This window comes from Hemitrygon akajei, chromosome 8 (genome assembly GCF_048418815.1).
Source record: "Hemitrygon akajei chromosome 8, sHemAka1.3, whole genome shotgun sequence".
Lineage (NCBI taxonomy): Eukaryota > Metazoa > Chordata > Chondrichthyes > Myliobatiformes > Dasyatidae > Hemitrygon > Hemitrygon akajei.
The window spans coordinates 68,317,287-68,341,523 of NC_133131.1; the positions used below are offsets into that span (position 1 = coordinate 68,317,287).

At 44.9% G+C, this 24,237-nt stretch overlaps 1 long non-coding RNA gene across 1 annotated transcript in view; it reads left to right on the forward strand.

Moving 5' to 3' along the window:
• Positions 1-24,237, forward strand: part of LOC140731956 (uncharacterized) — a 30,074-nt gene that overhangs the window by 795 nt on the left and 5,042 nt on the right. The window lies entirely within an intron of this gene.

Consider the following 24,237-nt stretch of genomic DNA (forward strand, 5'->3'; position numbering starts at 1 on the left):
TGGCTGGGTCCCTCTCCTCCCGCTGAGTGTGAATCCGACAGTCCGCAGCATGTCAAACTGTGCCGCCGTTCTCTCTCTCCGCTCTCTGGTTGCTGGCGGGAATGAGAGTGGGTTGTTTGCTTTCCCCACGGAGCCCTCGTTCCCTCAGACCTCACGCTGTTAGCTGAACCCGACGCCACCTGCCTCACTTCACCCACCACCAAACCTTCTGGGGGCTTGGGTTTGTTTTATCTTTAAACGGCGCTGGTGTTCAGGCTTAAAAGCCCCAGTCAGAGTGCGGGAGGAAGCTCACCTGAGAAAGAACCCAGCACTACAGGTCGTGTCGGCTGGAAGCAGAGGCGAGTGATATCAGGTTTAGCCAAACTCTGGCACTGCCTGGAGGAAGGTTTTGAACTCCAGTGAACAGAGGGATGAATCTCACCTCCTCCTCCTCACAGGGGCTATCTGTGTGTTTGTACCTGTGCCCATTCGTCCCGGGGTAGAGTCGCACATGTCTGTCTCCCTGGAGACCCTCTCAGAACTTTCACATGATTTGCACAAATATGCTCCTGATTTTTGCCATCTATCCTGAATAAATTAAATATAATGCAGGGAGATAGATTTTGCAGGCATACAGTATTTAATTTGACACAAGACACCTGTTGAGATACATTGTGGAGTGGGCCCTTCCCACCTGTCGAGCCCCGGCACCCAGCAGCCCCCGATTTAATCAGAAGGGACAAATTACAATGGACAGTTAACCTACTAGCAGGTACATCTTTGAACTGTGGGGGGAAACGGGAACACCTGGAGGAAACCCACATTGTCACGAGGAGAAGGTACAAACTCCTTACAGACTGTGGCTGGAAATACAGACAGACAGACAGACAGACATACTTTATTGATCCGGAGGGAAATTGGGTTTCGTTACAGTCACACCAACCAAGAATAGTGAAGAAATATAGCAATATAAAACCATAAATAATTAAATAATAATGAGTTAATCATGACAAGTGGAAATAAGTCCAGGACCAGCCTATTGGCTCAGGGTATCTGACACTCCGAGGGAGGAGTTGTAAAGTTTGATGGCCACAGGCAGGAATGACTTCCTGTGATGCTCAGTGTTACATTTCGGTGGAATGAGTCTCTGGCTGAATGTACTCCTGTGCCTAACCAGTACATTATGGAGTGGATGGGAGTCTTTGTCCAAGATGACATGCAACTTGGACAGCATCCTCTTTTCCGACACCACCGTCAGAGAGTCCAGTTCCACCCCCACAACATCACTGGCCTTACGAGTGAGTTTGGCAAATACATCGGACGGGTTCCCATTAGCAACCTTGCCGGAGAGAGTAGGAAGCATATGCACAGAGGAACCTCACCTGGGGAAGAATTCTGACTCTTCCCTGAGGTGGAGGTGAGTTATTGCATTGACAGAAACATGCAGTATAATTAAGTTTGTAAATGAACTTGATTATTAAAAAAATTAATAGAACCTCTAAAAATACATTTAATATTATTTGAGGCCTGTGTGAGTGCCTTCATTAATGGCAGCCTTAGGACATTTCCAGGTGAATATTGCTTTAATAGGAGTCTCCATGGCTGCCTTCTCTCAAGGTTATTTCTTCAGAGATCTCCCTATTTAAGACCATCTTTTTTGAAGCCACCCCTCTTACTTCCACTCTAAACACCCCCCATTTGAACCCCTCCCTCACCATCATCTCTATAAGTCCCTTTCACTTCATCTTCCTCTCAGGGGGCAAGTTGAGCAAGCCAGGGCTTTTCTTTTTGGTGTGATGGAGGATGAGAGGCAACTTGATCGAGTTATTGAAGACTCTGAGGGTCGTGGGCAGAGCGGAGAGCCAGCACCTTTTCCTGGGGTGGCAATGGTCAGTACCAGAGGACATGCTCAGAGATAGTTTTTTTGTTGCACAGGTGCCTGGATGAACTGCCGGGGGAGGTGGTGCGGGCTGATATGTTAGGGACACATAAGAGACTCTTTGCTAGATAGGCAGATGGATGTAAGAAAAATGGAGGGTTACGGGCTGTGTAAGAGGGAAGGGTTAGATTGATTGTGGAGAAGGTTTATATTGGTTGGCACAACACCATAGGTCAAAGGGCCCATACTCTGCTGTACTGGACTATGTTTATATTATGTTCGAGGTTCTGCTTAAGATGGTGCTACCAAGCATGTGTGACAGCTTCCTGGTAGTCAAAAAGCTAAGAAATCCAACATAAAATATCACTAAAAATACCTTTTCTGAGGTAAATTGTGTTAAATTATCACCACAAACAGGGTGAGCAATGGCGAGGTGAGTTGGGGTGATCGGATGTAGTTATTAGGAAAGGTAAAATAATAATAATGATAGTAATAGTAATCAGATGTAGTTCCGATGCCCGTACAGCCGGTCTGGGAGTGAGGTTTGGATCGATCTGGGCACCGTGCTGATTTGAAGAGCTTGAGAGCAGCTTCAGGCTGGGCAATGAGACCTAGGCCGAGAGTGAGCCGTTAGGTGGCCCGGTCTGGGCCCGGGGCCCTTTGCAGCAGCAGTACCTGAATCCTAGTGCGAGGTACAATGCTTCGTTTAGACAATTGAAATGCCAGCCCAGATCTGAGGCAAAAGGCGATTTCGCCTGCTCCCCGCTATCTTCACTTCTCTCTCCAGGGCACAGAGCCTTTCGCTGTTCCGTTGTTTGGTCAATTTAAATGGCAGTCCAGATGACTGAAAAGACAGGGTGTTGGTTGGGACGAGAGCTGATTTCACACGTTGGCTGTCTCCGTGGCGCTGAGGCTACGAAGTCTGCCCCGGCTGCTCTGCTCCATGCCTGCTATGAACTGGGGCTTTGGGCCTACATCCGGGCTGCCCTGGGGTTCGGATCTGAGGATTCATCTTTGGTTTTGAATGCTGTTGTTCGCTTCAATCGTTCGCATGACTTGTATTCTTTTTCTTTCTCTTGGTCTTTTATTTTTATTCTTCTTTAAATTGGGTTCTTACGGGTTTCTTGCTTTGTGGCTACCTGTGAGCAAGCAATTCTCATGGTTGTATAATTCATATCTTCTTTGATAGTAAATGTACAGGCGTCCCTCACTTTACGAATGTTCGCTTTACGCCACTTAGCTTTTACAAAAGACCCACATTAGTAACCTGTTTTCGCTTTCACGAAAAGTTTTTCCATATAAATTAATGGCTCTTCGCTTTACGCCATTTCAGCATGAGAAAGGTTTCATAGGAACACTCTACCTTTGTAAAGGGGGGGGACACCTGTACTTGAATCTACTTGAACATTCACAAACCCCTCACCTACAACCTGCCCCTGGTTTATAGCTCCCTCCTCTCGCAGCCCCTCTTTCCCACTACTTACTTTCATAACACCTCCCACACCCCCCCCCCCCCCACCCTGGCTTGTGAATTCATTTCCCCCCACAACTTCCCAGCCTCCAATCTCCTTTAAACCAGAAAGAGTGTGAGTCTTGGTTTGAAAGAATCAGGTGATTTGCTGGTGAGTAGCTCCTTCTTTTGGAGTGAGAGCTGTGAGAACTAAATAAGTAAATCTGTAAATGATTCAGAGTTGTGCAGCCTGGAATCAAGCCTGTGGCAAACTGCGTCCACACCAACATGTTTGCCCATCTACACCAATCCCATTTCCTTACCTATTTACATGTCTGAAATGTCTTTTAAATATTGTGATTGAATCTGATTCCACCAACTCTTCAGGCAGCAAGTTCCAAATGTCAAACACTCTCTGTTTAAGAAATTGAATGCCATCTGGAAATTCAAATATACAACATCCACCTGTTCCCCTCTATCCACTGCACTCATTATATCCTCAAAGAACTCCAGTAGGTTTGTCAAACAGGATTTGCCCTTCGTGAATCCATGCTGTGTCTGCCTGATAGGATCACTTCTAGCCAGATGCCTCACTATTTCTTCTTTAAAATAATAGCTTCCAGGATTTTCCATTCTGCAAGCTAACTGGGATATAGTCAACCACCTTTTGCCTACGTCGTTTGTTAAAATGGTAGTGTGACATTGGCTGACTTCCAATCCAGCAGGACTTGCCCTGAGTTCTGAGAATTTTGGTAAATTTTCACATAGTCTACTATAACTTCTGCCATTTCTTTCAGTCTCCAGGATGCATTCCATCAGGACCAGGGAACTTGTCTACCTTTAGTTTGCTCATCACTACCTCTTTAGTGAGAATGACTGCATCAAGGTCCTCACCTGATATTGCACCCATAACATCTTTCTTTGGCATGTTAGATGTGTTCTCCACCATGAAGACTGACACAAAATAGTAATTCAAGGCCACATTACCCAATATTAGTTTCCTCTTCACATCTTCCTAGGGACTATATTCACTTTAGTCACGCTTCTCTGCTTTATATGATTCCAAAAGCTTTCCTTATCTGTTTTTGAATATTGTGCTAGTTTATTTTCATAATCTGTCTTCCCTTTACTTAAGTGGTTCTTTGTTACTTTTTAAGTTTTCCCAATTTTCCAGCTTCCCACTACTCTTGGTGACTTGGCAATACTGAATGGCCCTCCATTCAGGACCCAAGCAGTACTTCCAGGTGAGGCAACACTTTACCTGAAAATCTGCTGGGGTCATCTATTGTGTCTGGTGCTCTTAATATGGCCTCCTCTACTTTGGTGGGACCTGCTTCGTCAAGCACCTCCACTCCATCAGCACGCAAGTGGAACTTCCTGCAATTCCCATTCCCGATATGTCTCCAACCTGATGGCATGAATATTGATTTCTCCTGATAAAAAAAATTCCCTCCCCCTCTCCTCTTCTATTCTCCACTCTGGCCTTTTGCCCCATTGCTCATGCCTATCACTTCTTCCTGGGTCTCCTCCTCCTCCTCTTTCTCCAATGGCCCACTCTCCTCTCCTCTCCTCTCCTATCAGATTCCTTCTTCTCCACCTTTCATACCCACCTGGCTTCACCTATCACCGTCTAGCTATTCTCATTCTCCTCTCTCCCCCCCCCCCCCCCACCTTTTTACTCTTCCTTCTTCCTTTCCGGTCCTGAAGAAGGGTCTCAGCCCGAAACATCTACTGTTTGTTTATTTCCATAGATGCTGCCTGACCTGATGAGTTCCTGCAACATTTTTGTGTGTGTTGGCTTTGTATGCACAAGGTTTCAGTTTGATGCCTTCCTTTATGTCTGTCCCACAGTCACGGGAGGTTTTAACATGCAGGTCAATTGGGAAAATCAGGTTGGTAATGGATCTCAAAAAAGTGAGTTTATTAAATGCCTGTGGTGGCATCCGTCAAGTTTCCAGGACGCAGGCCTGGGCAGGGTTGTATGGGAGACCGGCAGTTGCCCAAGCTGCAGGTCTTCCCCTCTCCACGCCACCGATGTTGTCCAAGGGAAGGGCACTAGGACCCAAGCAGCTTGGCACCGGTGACGTCGCAGAGCAATGTGTTGTTAAGTGCCTTGCTCAAGGACACAAACACACTGCCTCAGCTGAGGCTCGAACCAGTGACCTTCAGGTTACTAGTCTGATGCCTTGCCCACTAGGCCACGCGCCAACAATTAAATGGCTTTTTAGAGCAGTTTGTCATTGAGCCCACTAGGGGATCAGTTGTACTGGATCGGGTGTTACACAATGAACCGGAGGCGATTAGGGAGCTTAAGGTAAAAGAACCCTTAGGAACCAGTGATCACAATATGACTGAGTTCAACTTGAAATTTGATAGGAAGAAAGTAGTCTGACGTAGCAGTATTTCAGTGGAGCAAGGGAAATTCAAGTGGTATGAAAGAGGAGTTGGCCAAAGTAAATTGGAAGGAGATGCTGGCAAGGATGACAGCAGAGTAGCAATGGCGGGCGTTTCTGGGGAAAATGAGGAACGTGAAGCAATGTTTATTCCAAAAATGAAGAAATACTCAAATGGCAAATAGATGGCCGACAAGGGAAGTCAAAGCTAATGAAAAAACAAAAGAGAGGGCATAAAATAAAGCAAAAGTTAGTGGGAAGATAGAAGATTGGGAAGTTCCACTGTTCCCAGTTCATGCTCAATATTTCCTGGTTTATTGCCCATGCCACTGTAATGTTTTTTGGTGGCCTATAGACAACTCCCACCAGATATTTTTTCCCTTTACTGTTCTCAATCCCTACCCAGATGAACTCAGCGTTCTGCTCTTACATCACCTCTCACTCTCGCTCTGATCTCATCCTTGATTAAGAGCACTAATCACCTTCCTGCCTATCCCCCCCCCCATATTCCCTGATACCCTTGGATATTTAATTCCCAATCATCTCCACCCTGTAACCATGTTTCTGTATTGGCCACTAAATGGCCCTTTGTACTGATTTGTGCCACAGATTCCCTCATCTTGTTTGGAATACTCTGGGCATTCAGATAAAGTGTGATTCACTGACAAGCAGAACCTGTGGATTGGGAGAATTCTAGAAACTAGCAATGGAATAGCGCTCACGTCTACTGTGATGAAATGCCTTGAGAAGTTGATCATGGTTAGAATGAACTCCTGCCTCAGCAAGAACCGGGATCCACTGCAGTTTGCCTATCGCCACAATAGGTCCACAGTAGACGGAATCTCAATACCTTAGGTCATCTGGACAACACAAGCACCTCTGTCAGGATGTTGTTCATTGACTATTGCTCAGTGTTTAACACCAGGATTCCCACAGTCCTGATTGATAAGCTACAGAAACTGGGCCTCTGTACCTCCCTCTGCAATTGCATCCATAACAGAAGACCGCAGTCTGTGTGGATTGGTGATAATACTTCCTCCTCATTGACAGTCAACACTGGCACACCTCAGGGGTGTGTGTTTAGCTCACTGCTCTACTTCCTCAATACCCATGGCTGTGTGATAAGGCATAGTTCAAATACCATCTATAAATGTGCTGATGACACAAGCATTGTTGGTAGAATCTCAGATGGAGATGAGAGAGTGTACAGAGCGAGATATACCAGCTGGTTGAGTGGTGTTGCAGCAACGTCAGTGAGACCGAAGAGCTGATTGTGGACTTCAGGAAGGGCAAAACGAAGGTACACATACCAATCCTCAGAGAGGGATCAGAAGTGGAGAGAGTGAGTAATTTCAAATTTCTAGGTGTCAAGATCCAATGACACAAAGGTTGGAGCTGTTGTGGATAGTGTGGAAGGCTGTCAAGAGGTTACATCTGGACATTGATAGGATGCAGAACTGGACTGAGAAGTGGCAGATGGAGTTCAATCCAGATAAGTGTGAAGTGGTTCATTTTGGTAGGTCAAATATGATGACAGACTATAGTATTAATGGTAAGACTCTTGGCAGTGTGGAGGTTCAGAGGGATCTTGGGATCCGAGTCCATAGGACATTCAAAGCTGCTGCACAGGTTGACTCTGTGGTTAAGAAGGCGTATGGTGCATTGGCCTTCAGTTGAGAGGTGATGTTGCAGCTGTATAGGACCCTGGTCAGACCCCACTTGGAGTACTGTGCTCAGTTCTGGTTGCCACACTATAGGAAGGATGTAGAAACCATAGAAAGGGTGCAGAGGAGATTTACAAGGATGTTGCCTGAATTGGGGAGCCTGCCTTATGAGAATAGGTTGAGTGAACTCGGCCTTTTCTCCTTTGAGCGACGGAGGCTGAGAGGTGACCTGATAGAGGTGTATAAGATGATGTGTGATGCATTGATCGTGTGGATAGTCAGAGGCTTTTTCCCAGGGCTGGAACGGCTAGCACGAGGGGGCACAGTTTTAAGGTGCTTGGAAGTAGGTACAGAGGAGATGTCAGGGGTAGGTTTTTATGCAGAGAGTGGTGAGTGCGTGGAATGGGCTGTTGGCGACGGTGCTGGAGGCGGATACAATAGGGTCTTTTATGAGACTCCTGGACAGGTACATGGAGCTCAGAAAAATAGAGGGCTATGGATAACCCCAGGTAATTTCTAAGGTAGGGACATGTTTGACACAGCTTTGTGGGCCGAAGGGCCTGTATTGTGATGTAGGTTTTCTAAGTTTCTATCTCTGAGGATCTGACCTGGTCCCAACATATTGATGCAGCTATAAAGAAGGCAAGGCGGTGGCTATATTTCATTAGGAGTTTGAAGATAATTGGTTTGTCACTTAAAACACTCTAAAACATCTATAGATGTACTGTGGGGAGCATTCTGATAGGCTGCGTCACTGTCTGGTAAATGGGCGGTGGTTTATGGGAGGGCTACTGCATAAGACCGAAAGTAGCTACAGCAAGTTGTTAAATTAGTCAGCTCCATCTTGGGTATTGGTCCGCAGTATCCGAGACATCTTCAAGGAGCGGGGCCTCAGAAAGGTGACGTCAGTTATTAAGGACCCCCTGACCCAGGGCATGCACTCTTCTCAAAGTTCAAATTAAAATTTATTATCAGAGTGCAGACATGCCACCACAAACAGCCCTGAGATTCTGTTGTCTGCTGGTATGTTAACTGTAAACAAAGAGAAAATGCAGACATAAATAAATAGCAATAAATAACAAGCCTAAAATAACAATATAACAGAGCCCTTAAATGAGTGCAGTTATCCCCTTTTGTTTAAGAGCCTGATGACTGAGGGCTAGTAACTGTTATTGAACCTGGTGGTGTGAGTCCTGAGGCACTCATACCTTCTACCTAATGGCAGCAGCGAGAAAAGAGCACGCCCTGGGTGGTGAGGATCTTTTTTACAGCAATGTTTCATGTAGATGTGCTCAGTGGTTGGGAAGGTTTTACCTGTGATATACTGGGCTGAATCCACTACTTTTTGTAGGACTTTCCACTCGGAGGCATTGGTGTTCCCGTACCAGGCCGTACTGCAGCCAGTCAGCACACTTCCCACCACACATCTACATAAGCTTGCCAAGGTTTCTGATGACATAACAAAAATCTGTAGACTCCTGAGGAAATAGAGGCACTGTGGTGCTTTCTTCTGAATTATGTTGATAAGATGGGTCCAGGACAGGTCCTCTGAGAGAATGACATCCATAAATTTAAAGTTACTGACCCTCTTCACCTCTGACACTCAGATGATTACTGGCTCAAGGACCTCTGGTTTCTCTCTCCTGAAGTCTACTATCAGTTCCTTGGTCTTACTGAGATTGAGTGATGGCATGAACATCAATTTCTCGAACTCCCAGTATTGCCCCCCCCCACCTCACCATTCCCCATCCCTCTTCCCTCTCTCACCTTATCTCCTTGCCCGCCCAGCACCTCCCTGTGGTGCTCTTCCCCACTTTCTTTCTTCCATGGCCTTTTGTCCTCTCCAATCAGACTCCCCCTTCTCCAGCCCTGTACCTCTTTCACCAACCAACTTCCCAGCTCTTTACTTCAACCATCCCCTTTCGGGTTTCACCTATTGCCTTGTGTTTTTCCCTCCCCTCCCCCCACCTTTTAAATCTACTCCTCAGCTTTTTCCTCCAGTCCTGCTGAAGGGTCTCAGCCCGAAATGTCGACTGTTCACTCTTTTCCATAGATGCTGCCCGGCCTGCTGAGCTCCTCCAGCATTTTGTGTGAGTCGCTCGGATTTCCAGCAAATGCAGATTTTCTCATGTTTTTGTTGAGTGAGAGGTTGTTGTTATTACACCACTCAGCCAAATTTTCAGTCTCCCTCCTGTATGCTGATTCATCACCACTTTTGATACATCCCACAACAGTGGTGTCATCAGCAAACTTGTACATGGTATTGGAGCAGTACTTAGCTACACTGTCCTAGGTGTAAAACAAGTAGAGCAGGGGGCTAAATACACAGCCCTGTGGTGCTCCTGTGCTAATGGAGATTGTGCAGGAAATGTTTTTGACAATCTGAACTGATTGGTTCGGATGAGGAAATCCAGGATCCATTTGCACAAGGGAGTATTGAGGCCCAGGTCTTGGAGTCTATTGATTAGTTTTGAAAGGGTGATGGTGTTAAATGCTGAGCAATAATCAATAAAGTGCATCCTGATGTATGCATCTTTGCTGTCCAGATGTTCCAGGGTTGTGTGAAGAGCCAACAAGATAGGATCTGCTGTAGAGCTGTTGCCAGTTCGGTAGGTGAATTGGAGCAGATCCGTATCACCATTCAGACAGGAGCTGATAGGCTTCAACACCAGCCCCTCAAAACACTTCATCACTGTGGATGTAAGGGCTACTGGATGATAGTCACTTAGACAGGTTAACACACTCATCTTGATTGAAGTCTGCTTGAAGCAGGTGGGCACCGCACACTGCCAGAGCGAGAGGTTGAACATATTCACCAGCCAGTTGGTCAGCACAGGTCTTCAGTACTCAGCCAGGTACTCTGTCCGGATGGGATGCTTTCCTTGGATTCACTCTCCTGAAGGCAGCCTTCACATCATCTTCAGATACTGAGACCAAAGGATCATCGGGAGACATGGGGGTGTCTCTGTCCTGGTGATCATAGAAGGCATTGAGCTCATCTGGAAGTGAAGCTCTGCTGTCCCCTATATCACAAGATTTAGCTTTGTAGGAGGTTCTGGCATCCAATCCCTGCCATGGCTGTTGAGCATCCCTTGTTGATTCCAGTCTAGTCCGGAATCTCCACTTTGCCTGAGAGATGGCTTTCTGGAGATCATACCTGAACCTCTTGTAGCATTCTTGATCTCCAGACTGGAATGCCTCTGATCTGGCTCTCAGCAGGTTCCGGGTTTCATTGTTCATCCAGGGCTTCTGATTGGGGAAAACCTCGAATGATTTCATGAGGACACACTCATCTACAGCTGTTTTAATAAAGTCTGTAACAACCCTGGTGTAGTCATTCAGGTCCTCAGATGAATTCTTGATCATTGCCCAGTCCAATGACTGAAGACAATCCTGTAACCGTTCCTCAGTCTCCTGCGACCACCTCTTGGTTGTCTTGATCTCTGGAGCCTTGCTCTTTAGGCTCTGTCTGTATGCATGTAGCAGGAGTACAGCCAAATGAGCCGTCTTGCTAAAATGCGGTCTCGGAAAGGAACAGTAGGCATTCCTTATTGTAGTGTAGCAGTGGTCTAGCATGTTGGGACTTCTGGTGCAACAGGTTACGTGCTGGTTATAATTGGGTCGGGTTTTCTTCAAAAAGGCCTGGTTAAAGTCACCAACTATAATTTGAAATGCATCAGGATGGGCAGTTTCTTGTTTACAGACAGCATTGTGCGTTTTTGTGAGTGTTTTTAAACGGCCACTGGTGGTATGTAAACTGCGGTCAGGATCATGGATGAGAACTCTTGAGGCAAACAGAATGTTTAATTGTTAGTTGTTCTGAGTCAGGGGAACAAGTAATTGACATAACCCCAACACCCCTGCACCAACAAGAATTGACCAAAAAGCATACACTGCCACCTCTTTCCTTACTGGAATTTGAGGTAGCTGCATCCGGCATGTTCACTGTTAACCACTCTCAATGCAACAAACAATTGATATTTGCCTCATCTGCCTCTGATCTTGCCCTGAGATCGTTAGTCTTATTTTCCAGTGACCGTACATTCGCCAAATGGATGGTGGACAGAGGTAGCCTCACCTCTCTGCACTTCAGCCTGATTTGAATCCTGCCTCTCCTACCCTGCTTTTAGCTTTGGCCTTGGCCTTGACCCTTAAGGCACTGTGCTTTACCGCTTTGCATTTAACCGTCGAACGTGAAATCTGAAGATCATTGATATATTTTCGTTAAGAGGAAATTTACCTGCTGCAGATTGCAGCGAAAGCCGTTCAGAAGGAGTATATTTAAAAGGAACATTGGTTCAAACTCCTGCAGCCCACACAGAGTCACCCATGTACACTGTTGCCATCTTCAAATATCTCATTGTTACCATTGGGAAGGAGATACACAAGCCTGAAGCCCCACACTCAGCAATTCAGAAACAGCTTCTTTCCCTCTGCCATATGATTCCTAAATGGACATTGAACCCATGAACACTACCTCACTTGTTTTTTAAATATGCAGTGCTTATATCTTATAGAGTATTCACTCCTTGGAAGCTTTCATGTTTTATTGTTTTACAACATTGAATCACAGTGGATTTAATTTGGCTTTTTTTGACATTGATCAACAGAAAAAGACTCTTTCATGTCAAAGTGAAAACAAATTTCTACATATTGGGCTGAATTAATTACAAATATAAAACACAAAATAATTGATTGCATAAGTATTCACCCTCTTCAAGTCAGTATTTAGTAGATGCACCTTTGGTAGCAATTACAGCCTTGAGTCTGTATTGATCGGTCTCTATCAGCTTTACACATCGGGACACTACAATTTTTCTCCATTCTTCTTCACAAAACTGCTCAAGCTCTGTCAGATTGAATGAGGATCATGGGTGAACAGCCCTTTTCAAGTCCAACCACAAATTCTCAATTGAATTGAGGTCTGGACTCTGACCTGGTCACTCCAGGACATTAACTTCATTGCTTTTAAGCCATTCCTGTGTAGCTTTGGCTTTATGCTTGGGTCTTGCTGGAAAACAAATCTCCCAAATCGCAGTTCTCTTGCAGACTGCATCAGGATTTCTTCCAGGATTTCCCTGTATTTTGCTGCATTCATTTTACCCTCTACATTCACGAGCCTTCCAGGGCCTGCTGCAGTGACGCATCCCTACAGCGTGATGAAGCTGCCCCCATGCTTCACGGGAGGGATGGTGTGTTTTTGATGATGTGCGGTGCTTGGTTTATGCCAAATATAACATTTAGTCTGAGGGCCAAAAAGCTCAATTTTGGTTTCATCAAACCATAGAACCTTCCAGCTGACTTCAGAGTCTCCCACATGCCTTTTGGCAACCTCTAGCTGAGATTTCTTTAACTTTTTAAAAAAAATCAACAGTGGCTTTCTCTTTGCCACTCTCCCATAAAGCTGCAACAGGTGAAGCACCCGGGCAACAGTCTCTCCCATCTCAGCCACTGAAACTTGTAACTCCTCCAGAGTTGTCATAGGTCTCTTGGTGGCCTCCCTCACTAATCCCCTTCTTGAATGATCACTCAGTTTTTGAGTTTGGCCTGCTCTAGGCAGATTCACAGCTGTGCCATATTCTTTCCATTTCTTGCTGATTGACTTAACTATCCTCCAAGGGATATTCAGTGACTTGGAAATTTTCTTGTATCCATCTCCTGACTTGTGCTTCTCAATAACCGTTTCACAGAGTTGCTTGGAGTGTATTTGTGACTTCTTGGTGTAGTTTTTATCAGGATAGTGACTCACTAGCGGTTGGACCTTCCAGAATTTAGAAGCATAGAGAACCTACAGCACAGTACAGGCCCTTCGGCCCACAAAGCTGTGCCGAACATGTCCCGACCTTAGAAATTACCTGGGGTTACCCATAGCTCTCTACTTTTCTGAGCTCCATGTACCTGTCCAGCAGTCTCTTCAAAGACCCTATCTTATCCACTTCCACCACCATCGCCAGCAGCCCATTCCACGCACTCACCACTCTCTGCGTAAAAAACTTACCTCTGACATCTCTGTACCTACTCCCAAGCACCTTAAAACTGTGCCCTCTTGTGTTAGCCATTTCAGCCCTGGGAAAAAGCCTCTGACTAACCACACGATCAATGCCTTTCATCATCTTATACACCTCTGTCAGGTCACCTCTCATCCTCTGTCGCTCCAAGTCCACTCAACCTATTCTCATAAGGCATTTACCCAGTACCGAGGAAAGAGACAGCTGCTGTATAGGGATGTTGAGTTGAACCTGGACAAGTCAAGTAACCATTGGTACCAGATAACAATTTTAAGTTAGATGCTAGAAAGGGTTGTCAAGTGGGAGGAAATTTAAAACAGTAAAGATTTTATTTTAAAGTAATAGCATGGTGTACAGTGGGCAGATAGGCAGAAGAGAGCAGAAAGCAACAGTACAATAACAACCGGTTTAGTACGGAACAATAATAAAGTGTTTATTCTGAATGCATGGAGCACTTGTATATGAATGAATCCAAAGACTGAGATGAATGGTTTGATCTAACAGTGATTATGAAATTATGGCGCAGAGGTGACCAAAAGTAACAGGAGAATATTCCATATTCCGTGACATTGTGCGAATAAAGGACAAAGGGAAATTGGTAGAGGAAAGTGACAAAGGGTCCGGAAATAAGTTTGAGTGAAAATAAAAATTGCAAAGTAGTTCTATCAGTCTCTAAATAATAAATAAATACTCTGAAGGTAGCTGTATTATTGGGCAGAGTATCAATCTAAATGTGATGAAAGCATGCTTAGTCATGGGTGACTTTAAACTTCATGTAGATCAGACAAATCAAGTTATCAAAAGTAGTTTTTGAGTTCATAGGATATATTTGAGACTTTTTTTAGAATAATTCTGAACTGTTAAGATGAAAGTTTCAACCTGAAATGTTAACTGTGTTTCTCTCTCCACAGATACTGCCTGACCTGCTGAGTGTCCCTGGTGTTTTATGATTACACTTCACAGTTGGGGTTCTATCTTGTTTTTTGGTTCCTGGAAGAAGCTGTTTCAAATCTGGTCTTTCTAATAGGACAGAGATATTTAGTGATCTCATTGTCATATGAGTGGTAGTCTTTTACATTCAGTTTGAGAGTGGCAAACTGATAGTCAAAAGAGAAGCGTTAAACTTAAGGACAGGAAATTACATAAGTATGAGGGGTATATTTGTTACGGTAGTTTAGACCATAGACCACAGGAACAAAGTCCATTTAGCCCATTGAGTCTGCTCCACCATTTCATCATGGCTGATCCAATCTCCTGCCTTCTCCTCATATCTCTTCATGCCTTGGCCAATCGAGAATCTATCAACCTCTGCCTTAAATATACATAAAGACTTGGTCTCCACAGCTGCCTGTGGCAAAGAATTCCACAGATTCACCACTCTCTGACTAAAGAAAACAAGCAAATGGGAGCATTTAATAAAATGTAATTGCGAAATAAGACTTTAATGAGGAAAAGTAATCCATGGTTAAGTAGGGAGGTTAAGGATGATGCCAGATTAAAATAAAATTATTGTGTTACCAAAGAAGGTCTGTGGACTGGAAGAATTTTAGAAACTAGCAATGGAGAGCTGAACAAACCATGACAAAGGGAATAGAATATGTCTCAATCAGCAAGAAATATAAAACAGATTGTACGTAAAAAACAAACAAGTAGCTAAAGTAAATATTGGTGCTTGGAAGCGAAGACCCAGTAATTAATAAAATAGAACCAGAGACCAGTTAGACTAAACCTGTTGCCAGCAAGATGTGAATAATAGTGTTTGGAAAGGCAGAGTCAACATGGCCTTATAAAAGAGAAATGGTATTTATATATTTATTAGAGTTCTCTGAGATTGAAGAGCCAGTGAAATGTAGTGCAGTGGGATTTCCAAAAGCCACTCGTTGAAATGCAGCCTTTAAGATGGCCTGTGAATTTTCAGTAAAAACCTTGTGCCAAGATCAGTGGACTTGTCTTTTGGCAAGGGGATTGATGGAGATGATTGCTACAGTGGGAGTTGTTACATCTAAAGGACAACAGCATGTGAAGTTGCAGGATGGAATCGATACTACCCTCCTCAGCCTGGGAGCCGAGACGATCCAGGATCCAGGTTAGCCTCTGTCCAGCGCATACTGTGTTTCTGAGCTCACTGTGCGTGTGACAGCGGCTGATGAAATCCTGGAGAGGCGTCGACTGGACGGCTTCTCCTTCCGGGACCGTGCAAGGAGGGATCGTCGGTTCCCAAATTTACTTCTGATATCTTTACCTTATTGATATAGTCATCCTCGGGCCCACCTAGCCCTCTCCTCCCTGCACAGCGCCATTCTGAAACGGGTGGGCAGCTGGTTTCACAACACACACCTCCTCTTGTTCAGCTGCCTGGTTCCAACCTGGACACTGGTTAAATATTACCTTGCTGAGTATTTTTACTACCCTGATTACCCAAGGTAACTGAATCATATCATTCCTTCATCTGTGTAATCATGTTTGACTTGAAGAGTGTAACAGTGTGTAAACAGGCAGGTGGAACCTCTGCTGAACACTGCTGTCACCTGACTGAGCATCACCCTTGTGTCTGTAGCATAAGGTGATCTATTAACACTGCTCCTGCACACTGTAAATTAACCCCTGAACAAATAACTGAGGTTAACCAGTGCCTGGGCCCCTTCCTGACCGAGGGCTGTTTGTGTGTCTCAATAAAGCTGTTGCTTGCTCCACTTGTTCCAGTAACAACTAAGCACATCCGAGCGTGTCAGGGTGCAGAGGTGAACAAAGTTGTCGTTACTAGGGAGATGGTGCTTGGGAAACTGAAAGGTCCAAAGGTAGATAAGTTACATGGACCTGTTACCATCAGGTAGGAGGTACAGGAGCCTGAAGGCACACACTCAGCGATTCAGGAACAGCTTCTTCCCCTCTGCCATCCGATTCCTGAATGGACATTGAACCCATGAACACTACCTCACTTTAAAAATATATATTATTTATGTTTTTGCACGATTTTTAATCTATTCAATATACATATACAGTAATTAATGCACTTATTTATTATTATTTTTCTTCTATATTATGTATTGCATTGAACTGCTGCTGCTAAGTTGACAAATTTCACGACACATGCCGGTGATAATAAACCTGATTCTGATGGACTACAACCCAGTGCTCTGAAAGGGGTAACTGAGGGGATTGTGGAGGGTCTAGTAATGATCTTTGAGGAATCACTTGGTTCTGGCAGACTGGGAAGTTGCAAATGTCATTCTTCAAGAAAGGCAGGAGGCAGAAGAAAGGAAATTACAGGCCAGTTAGCCTGACCATCAGTGGTTGGGAAGCTATTAGAGTCAATTGTTAAGGATGAGATTTTGGGGTACTTGGAGGCACATGGCAAATTAGGCCAAAGTCAGCATGGTTTTCTTAAGGGAAAATCTTGCATGACAAATCTGATGTGGTACTGCGCCTAATCAGTGGGTGGGAGCACAACAAGCAGCAGTGATTTCAGTTAGGCCTGCTGCTGAAGTTGATAAAAGGCAGCACTTCGTGGCAGGTTCTGGAGTTGTTCTGCACCCAATCAGTGAACAGGGTTCATTAGAAAGGTCAAGTAAAAATAAGGCAGGAGCAAGTGGAGCGGCCACTGTGTGAGTGGGCCGGTGTTAGAGTGGCTTTGGCTCATCAGGCTTGGGTGAGTTAAGTATCCAGTAAGTTTCTTCTTCCTCTGTATTTTTTCATTCTTTGTCTGTTAGAGCACAGTTAACACAGTGACAGAGGCTCCAGGGGCTCTGATTTGTTCTGTGTGTGAGACCCCCGGCCTCCCGCACCAGGTGCCCCGACTGCAGCTCCTCAGAGAACATGTTAAAGAACTGGAGCTGCAGCTCGATGACTTCCAGCTCATACGAGGTGATGGGAGACACAGGAAGGTAGTTGCAGGAGGCAGGTAACTGGGTGACAGGAGAAGGAAAGGAAACGGGCAGCCAGTGTAGAGTAACTCTGTGGCTGTTCTTCTCAATAATAAGTATTTCACATTGGACACTGTTGAGAGGGACAACTCACCAGGGGGAACTGCAGCAACCGTGGCACTGTGGATCAGAAGAGAACAGAGGTGAAGAGGACTGCAGTAGTGATAGAAGGTTCCATAGAGGAACAAGGATGAGATTCTGTGGGCACGATTGAGACATCGGATGATACGTTGCCTCCCAGGTGCCAGGGATCTCTTGGATTGGGTCCACAGGACTCTAAAGGGGGAAGGTGAGCACCAGAAGACCTGGTACGTATTGGCACCAGTGACATGGCTAGGAAAGGTGAGGAGGTCCTGATGAGGGGTTTTAGGGAGCTAGGTAGAAAGCTGAAAAATAAGCCCTCCAGGGTAGCAATCTCTGGATTGCCGCCTGTGCTACATGCCAGTGAGGGCATGAATAGGATGATTTGCCAGGTGAGTGCATGGCTAAGGAACTGCTACAGGGGGCAGAGTTTCAGATTTATAGATCACTGGGATTTCCTCTGGGGACCTGTACGAAAGGGATGATTTACACCTGAACCCAAGGGGGAAGCAATATCCTTATGAGCAGGTTTGCTAGGACTGTTCAAGAGGGTTTAAACTAGTTTGGCTAGGGATTGGGAACTGGAGTGATAGGGCTGAGGATGGGTAGTTGGTTTACAAACAGGCAGTGTGTAGTGGGACTGCTGGTAAGGACAGGCAGATGGTAGAGCAAAATTGCAGCCAAGGGGATGAGATGCAGTGTAAAAGGTGGACAAAATTGAAAAGCCGGAATACAGGACTGAAGGCGTTTTATTTGGATGCTCGCGGTACACGGAATAAGGTAAATGAACTTGTAGCACAGTTAGAGACTGGCAGGTATGATGTGGGCATCACTGAATTTGGCTGAAAGAAGATTATAGCCGGGAGCTTAATGTCCAAGGATACACATGGTATTGAAAGTAGGCAGAGGGGGTGGGGTGGCTCTGTTGGCAAAAAATGAAATCAAATCCTTGGAGAGAGGTGACATAGGATCGGAAGATGGATCATTGCGGGCAGAGCTAAAACTGCAAGAGTAGAAGTACTCTAACGGGAGTGACTCTTTAGAACAGAGGTAAGGAGGATTTTTTTTAGCTAGAGAGCAGTAGATCTGTGGAATGCTCTGTCACAGATAGGTATAGTTAAGGTGGAAGTTTATAGTTTCCTGATCGGCCAGGGCATCTGGAAGAGGGGACCGAGTGTAGTGTATCTAAGTTTGCTGATGATACTAAACTGAGTGAAAAAGCAAATTGTGCAGAAGATACGGAGAGTCTGCAGAGAGATATAGAGTGGGCAAGGGTCTGGCAGATGGAGTACAATGTTGGGAAATGTGAGGTCATCCACTTTGGAAGGATAAATGAAAGAGCAGATTATTATTTAAATGGTAAAAGATGCTGCTTGCTGCTGTGCAGAGGGACTTGGGAGTGTTTGTGTATGAATCACAAAAGGTTGGTTTGCTGGTGCAGCAGGCTATCAAGAAGGCAAATGGAATGTTGGCCTTCATTGCTAGAAGAATTGAATTCAAGAGCAGGGAGCTTATGCTGCAACTGTACAGGGTGCTGGTGAGGCCGCACCTGGAGTACTGTGTGCGGTTCTAGTCTCCATATTTGAAGGATATACTGACTTTGGAGGCAGTGCAGAGGAGGTTCACCAGAGATGAGGGGATTAGACTATGAGGAGAGTTTGAGTCACCTGGGACTGTACTTGCTGGAATTCAGAAGAGTGAGAGGAGATCTCGAAGCATTTCAAATTATGAAAGGGACAGAAAATAAGAGGCAGGTAAAAGTTCTTTCCACTGGTAGGTGAGACTAGAACTAGAGATCATAGCTTCAAGATTTAGGGGAGATTTAGGATGAAGATGAGGAGGAACTGGTTTTCCCAGAAAGTGGTGAATCTGTGGAATTTTCTGCCCAATGAAGCAGTGGAGGCTACCTCAATATATAAGACAAGGTTGAATGGATTTTTGCATAGTAGGGGAATTAAAGATAATGGGGAAAAGGCAGATAGGTGGAGATGAGTCCATGGCCAGATCAGCCATGATCTTATTGGATGGTGGAGCAGGCTTGACGGGCCAGATGGCCGACTCCTGCTCATATTTCCTATGTTTTTATGTTCATCAAAGGATTTGTGAACCCCCATTCCAGACACATTTATTCCTTTGGACTCTTTTGGGAAAAGTTCTGCCTTCATTGCATTCCCCTTCCCCCTTTCAGGACTGTGAAATTTACCCACACACTTCGGTTTCTGCACAGGATCTTGTTCCTCTCTGGCTTCTCTGCTTCTTTATCCCTTTAAAGTTCTTCCTATGGCCTTATCTCTGTGTGCCTTTGAAGACTGTTTTCATAGCTTTACTCTTTGCCTGAGTGCAGTTCTGAGCACACAGCAGATAGTTCCAATGACATTCTGGCTTTGGTTGCTTGTTCTGGGCACAGATCCTGCTGCTGTAATGCTGCAGGTTCTGCTCATAATGTGTCCCAGTCCTTCTGCATTAGGACAGTGCATACATCGCAACAACAACGATGTGCATCAAAACATAAACTCTCCTGGGCTTGGAAGCTCAAGGGATTACATCAGAGGTTCATGTGGCTAGCAGCTCTGCACAAGATGGATGTTCTATTCAGGGTCGTGAATTTGTGATCTTGCCTTAAGCATTCTGTGTGACTATGGCTAACTCTGCTGTGGATTTTGCTTTTCCATGAAGCCTCCAAGACAAAAATATGTTTGTTCCAGCTTACTGAAATTCAGCCAGTCCACTTGAGGATTTCCACTTCCCTGTGTTTACAAAACTGACAGATCTCAGCAGGATTTTCTTGGGAACCACCCAATCCAAAATGAATTGAATTTGTCTGATGTAGTGAGGTTGCACACTTCATTCATTATTCCTCTTCTCAAGTCTTTTCTGTCAAAGCCCAGGCTGCAGTGAAAGTACATCTCTATCATTACATTCTGAAAGTACGCCACTATCATTACATTTTGAAAGTACGCCACTATCATTACATTCTGAAAGTACACCACTATCATTACATTCTGAAAGTACGCCACTATCATTACATTCTGAAAGTACACCACTATCATTACATTTTGAAAGTACGCCACTATCATTACATTCTGAAAGTACATTGCTATCATTACATTCAAGAAGCCATGTCAAATGTTCATCAGCTAAGACATTTGCATCTTCCAAGATCTTTGGTCCAAGAGAAAGTTCTCAATGCTCACTTTAAATCCTTGAGCCTTATTTATTAAGGCCCGGTTTAGAGGGAATGTACGATCACGGGAGGCTGGATAAACCTGGGTTGTTTTCTCTGCTGCTTCAGAGGCTGAGGGAAGATCTGATAGAGGTTTACAAGATTATGAGAGGCCTAGATAGAGTGAACAGAGAGTATCTGTTTCCCAGGGTTGAAATGTCAGATACCAGATAACATGCATTGATGGTGAGAGGGGTAGGTTCAAGGAGGATGTGAGGGGTAAGTTTTTTACTCAGAGAGTCATGGATGCCTAGTATGGTGGTAGAGGCAAATATATTAGAGTCTTATAGGATCTGGACAAGGTGTAGGTAGGAGGGATTAGTGTTTGGATGTTTTTGATTTGCTCTCTAGCTGGTTCAGCATAACATTGTGGGCCGAATGACCTGTTTCTGTGCTGTACTGTTCTACGCTCTAAGTGACTGACTACCCATCCCCACTTCCCTGGGACATAATATTGTTAAACTGGTTGCAACTCCTTTCTCATTGGTATTACATTCCGTTATCTCGAGAGAGGGAGCAATCCTTTTGTCAAGTTGTGCACACTCTGCTGTGTTAGTCCACGCCTTGGTCTTCAGTGTGAATGTGACCACATCCTTTATGACACTCCTGTTGATTTGTCTTTCTCTGATCCACTCTGCTGTATTAAGCAGGTGGAATAAGCTATGCCCAATATCGACCCTTCCCACACTTAGTTATCTTTTCCCCAGCACTGGAGAGCCCTGCAACGTTAACTCCTGTTCCTCTTCCCTCGGGTGCAGTCCAACCGTCTGAGTGTTCCCAGCATTTTCTGTTTCTTTTACTCCGCTATCACTGGTGGCTAAGTACTCCTGTGGCTCATGGGGCACTCTGAGACTCTGCAGTGATCCTCAGCACTTGCTGCATTCTCTGTGAATGAATGGCAGAATGAATACTTAGTTCAGAATCACATTCACGTTTATTATCACTAACCTACAGCATAAAATTTGTTGTTTTGTGGTAGCAGTACAGTAGAAGACATCAAAATTATAATAAGTTACAATAAGAATATATTAAAATGAATACAGTTCTGTGCAACAGTCTTAGGCTCATACTGTATATGTAGCTAGGCTGCCTAAGAAGATTGCACAGTACTTTGGTAATTTTATGTATTGCACTGTACTGCTGTCACAAAAAAAAGCAAATTTCATGACGTGTGGGTGATGATAAATCTGATTCTGATATGGGTCTCTATTGTGGACTGAGAGTGGGAAGGGGGCAGGGAGAGGGGAATCATGGTTGGGAAAAGGGGAAGGAACAGTAAGCACCAGAGAGACATTCTGTAATGATCAATAAACCAAACAAACTATGTCCTTGGTACTCTGCCACCTGCCCCACCCCCTTCCCGTGGCACTCCACCCTCGCCATTCCCAGCATCCTCTGTTCTGGCCAGATTGACAAATTTTGTACCTTGGATTTTTGAATTTTCTCCCCACTTAGAAAATACTTTGTGCTTTTATTCCTTCTACCAAAGTGCATGACCGTACACTTCCCGACACTGAATTCCATCTGCCACTTTCTTGCCTATTCTCCTAATCTGTCCATGTCTTTCTGCAGCCTCCCTGCTTTCTCAACACTAACTGTCCCTCCACCTATCTTCATATCATTCGCAAACTTGGCCACAAAGTTATCAATTCCTTCAACTAAATCATTGACATACGACGTAAAAAGTAGTCCCAACACAGACCCCTGAGGAACACCACTAGTTACTGGCAGCCAACCAGAAGAGGCTTCCTTTATTCTCACTCTTTGCCTCTAGCCACTCAGCTATGTTAGCATCTTTCCTGTAATACCATGGGCTCTTGTTAAGTAGCCTCATGTGTGTGGTACCTTGTCAAAGACTTTCTGAAAATCCAAGTACAGAACATCCACCAATTCTCCTTTGTCTGTGCTGCTTGTTATTTCTTCAAAAAATTCCAACAGATTTGTCAGACAAGATTTTCCCTGAAGGACTTTGGCCTATTTCATCATGTGTCTCCATGTAACCGGAAACCTCATCCTTAATAATGGAATCCAACGCCTACCCGACCACTAAAGTCAGTCTAACTGGGCTATAATTTCTTTCCCCTGCCTGTCTCCCTTCTTGAAGAGTGGCATTTGAAATGTTCCAGTCCTCTGGAACCATTCCAGAATCTAATGAGTCCTGAAAGATCATTACTAATGCCTCTGCAATCTCGTCAGCTCTCTAATTCAGAACTCTGGTGGTGTAGTCCATCTGGCCCAGGTAACTTAGCTATCTTCAGACCTTTCAGTTTCCCAAGCACATTATCCCTAGTAATGGCCACTGCATTCCCTTTTGCCCCCGACTCTCTCCAACTTCTGGCATGCTGGCATGGTTTCCTTAAGGGAAAATATCATCTGACAAACCTGATGGCATCCTTTGAAGAATTAACAAGCACATCTTTCCCTCCCACCTCTCTCACTTTCTGCTTTCCGTTGGGATCACTCCCTACATGACTCCCTTGCCCATTCGTCCGTCCCCACTGATCTCCCTCCTGGCACTTATCCTTGCAAGCAGAACAAGTGCTGCACCTGCCCCTACACCTCCACCCACAGGGCCCCAAACAGTCCTTGCAGGTGAGGTGACACTTCATCTGTGAGTCTGTTGGGGTCATTTACTGTGTCCGGTGCTCCCGGTGTAGCCTCCTGTATATCAGTGAGATTCTCCCCCTTCAGGTTTCACCTATCACGTGTTTTTCCCTCCCCTCTCCCACCTTTTAAACCTAATCCTCAGCCTTTTTCCTCCAGTCCTGCTGAAGGGTCTCGGCCCAAAACATTGACTACTCTTTTCCATAGATGCTGCCTGACCTGCTGAGTTCCTCCAGCATCTTGTGTGTGTTACTTGGATTTCCAGCATCTGCAGATTTTCTCTTGTCCGTGAGCTGGAGGGGCAGGTAGTGTTGACTAAGTAGAGAGGCTACAGAAAGACTTGGGCAGATTAGAAGAATGGGCAAAGAATTGGCAGATGGAATATAGTGTCAGGCAGTGCATTGTCATGCACTTTGGTAGAAGGAATGAAAGTGTAGACTTCTTTTAAAAGGAGAGAACATTGAGGTACAAAGGGAGTCCTCATGCAGGATTCCCTAAAGGTCAATTTGCAGGTTGAGTCGGTGGTGAGGAAGGCAGATACAATGTTAGCATTCATTTTGAGAGGACTAGAATATAAAAGCAAGGATGTAATTTTGAAACTTTATAAGTCACTGGTGAGGCCTCACTTGGATTATTGTGAGCAGTTTTGGGCCCCTTTTCCAAGAAAGGATGTGCTGACACTGGAGAGGGTTCAAATGAGGTTAACGAGAATGATTCCGGGATTGAACGGCTTGTCATCCGAGCGGGCTCTGGGACCCTACTCACTGGAATTCCGAAGAACAAGGATCTCATTGAAACCTGTCGAATGTTGAAAGGTTTGATAGAGTGGATGTGGAGAGGATGTTTTCAATGGTTGGGGTGTCTAAGACCAGAGACCACAGCCTCAGAATAGAGGGAGGTCCATTTAGAATGGAGATGAGGTGGAATTTCTTTAGCCAGAAAATGGTGAACTATGGAATTTGTTGCCACAGGCGGCTTTGGAGGTTGAATCACTGCGTTTACCTAAGGTTGTTAGATTCTTGACAAAGCAATA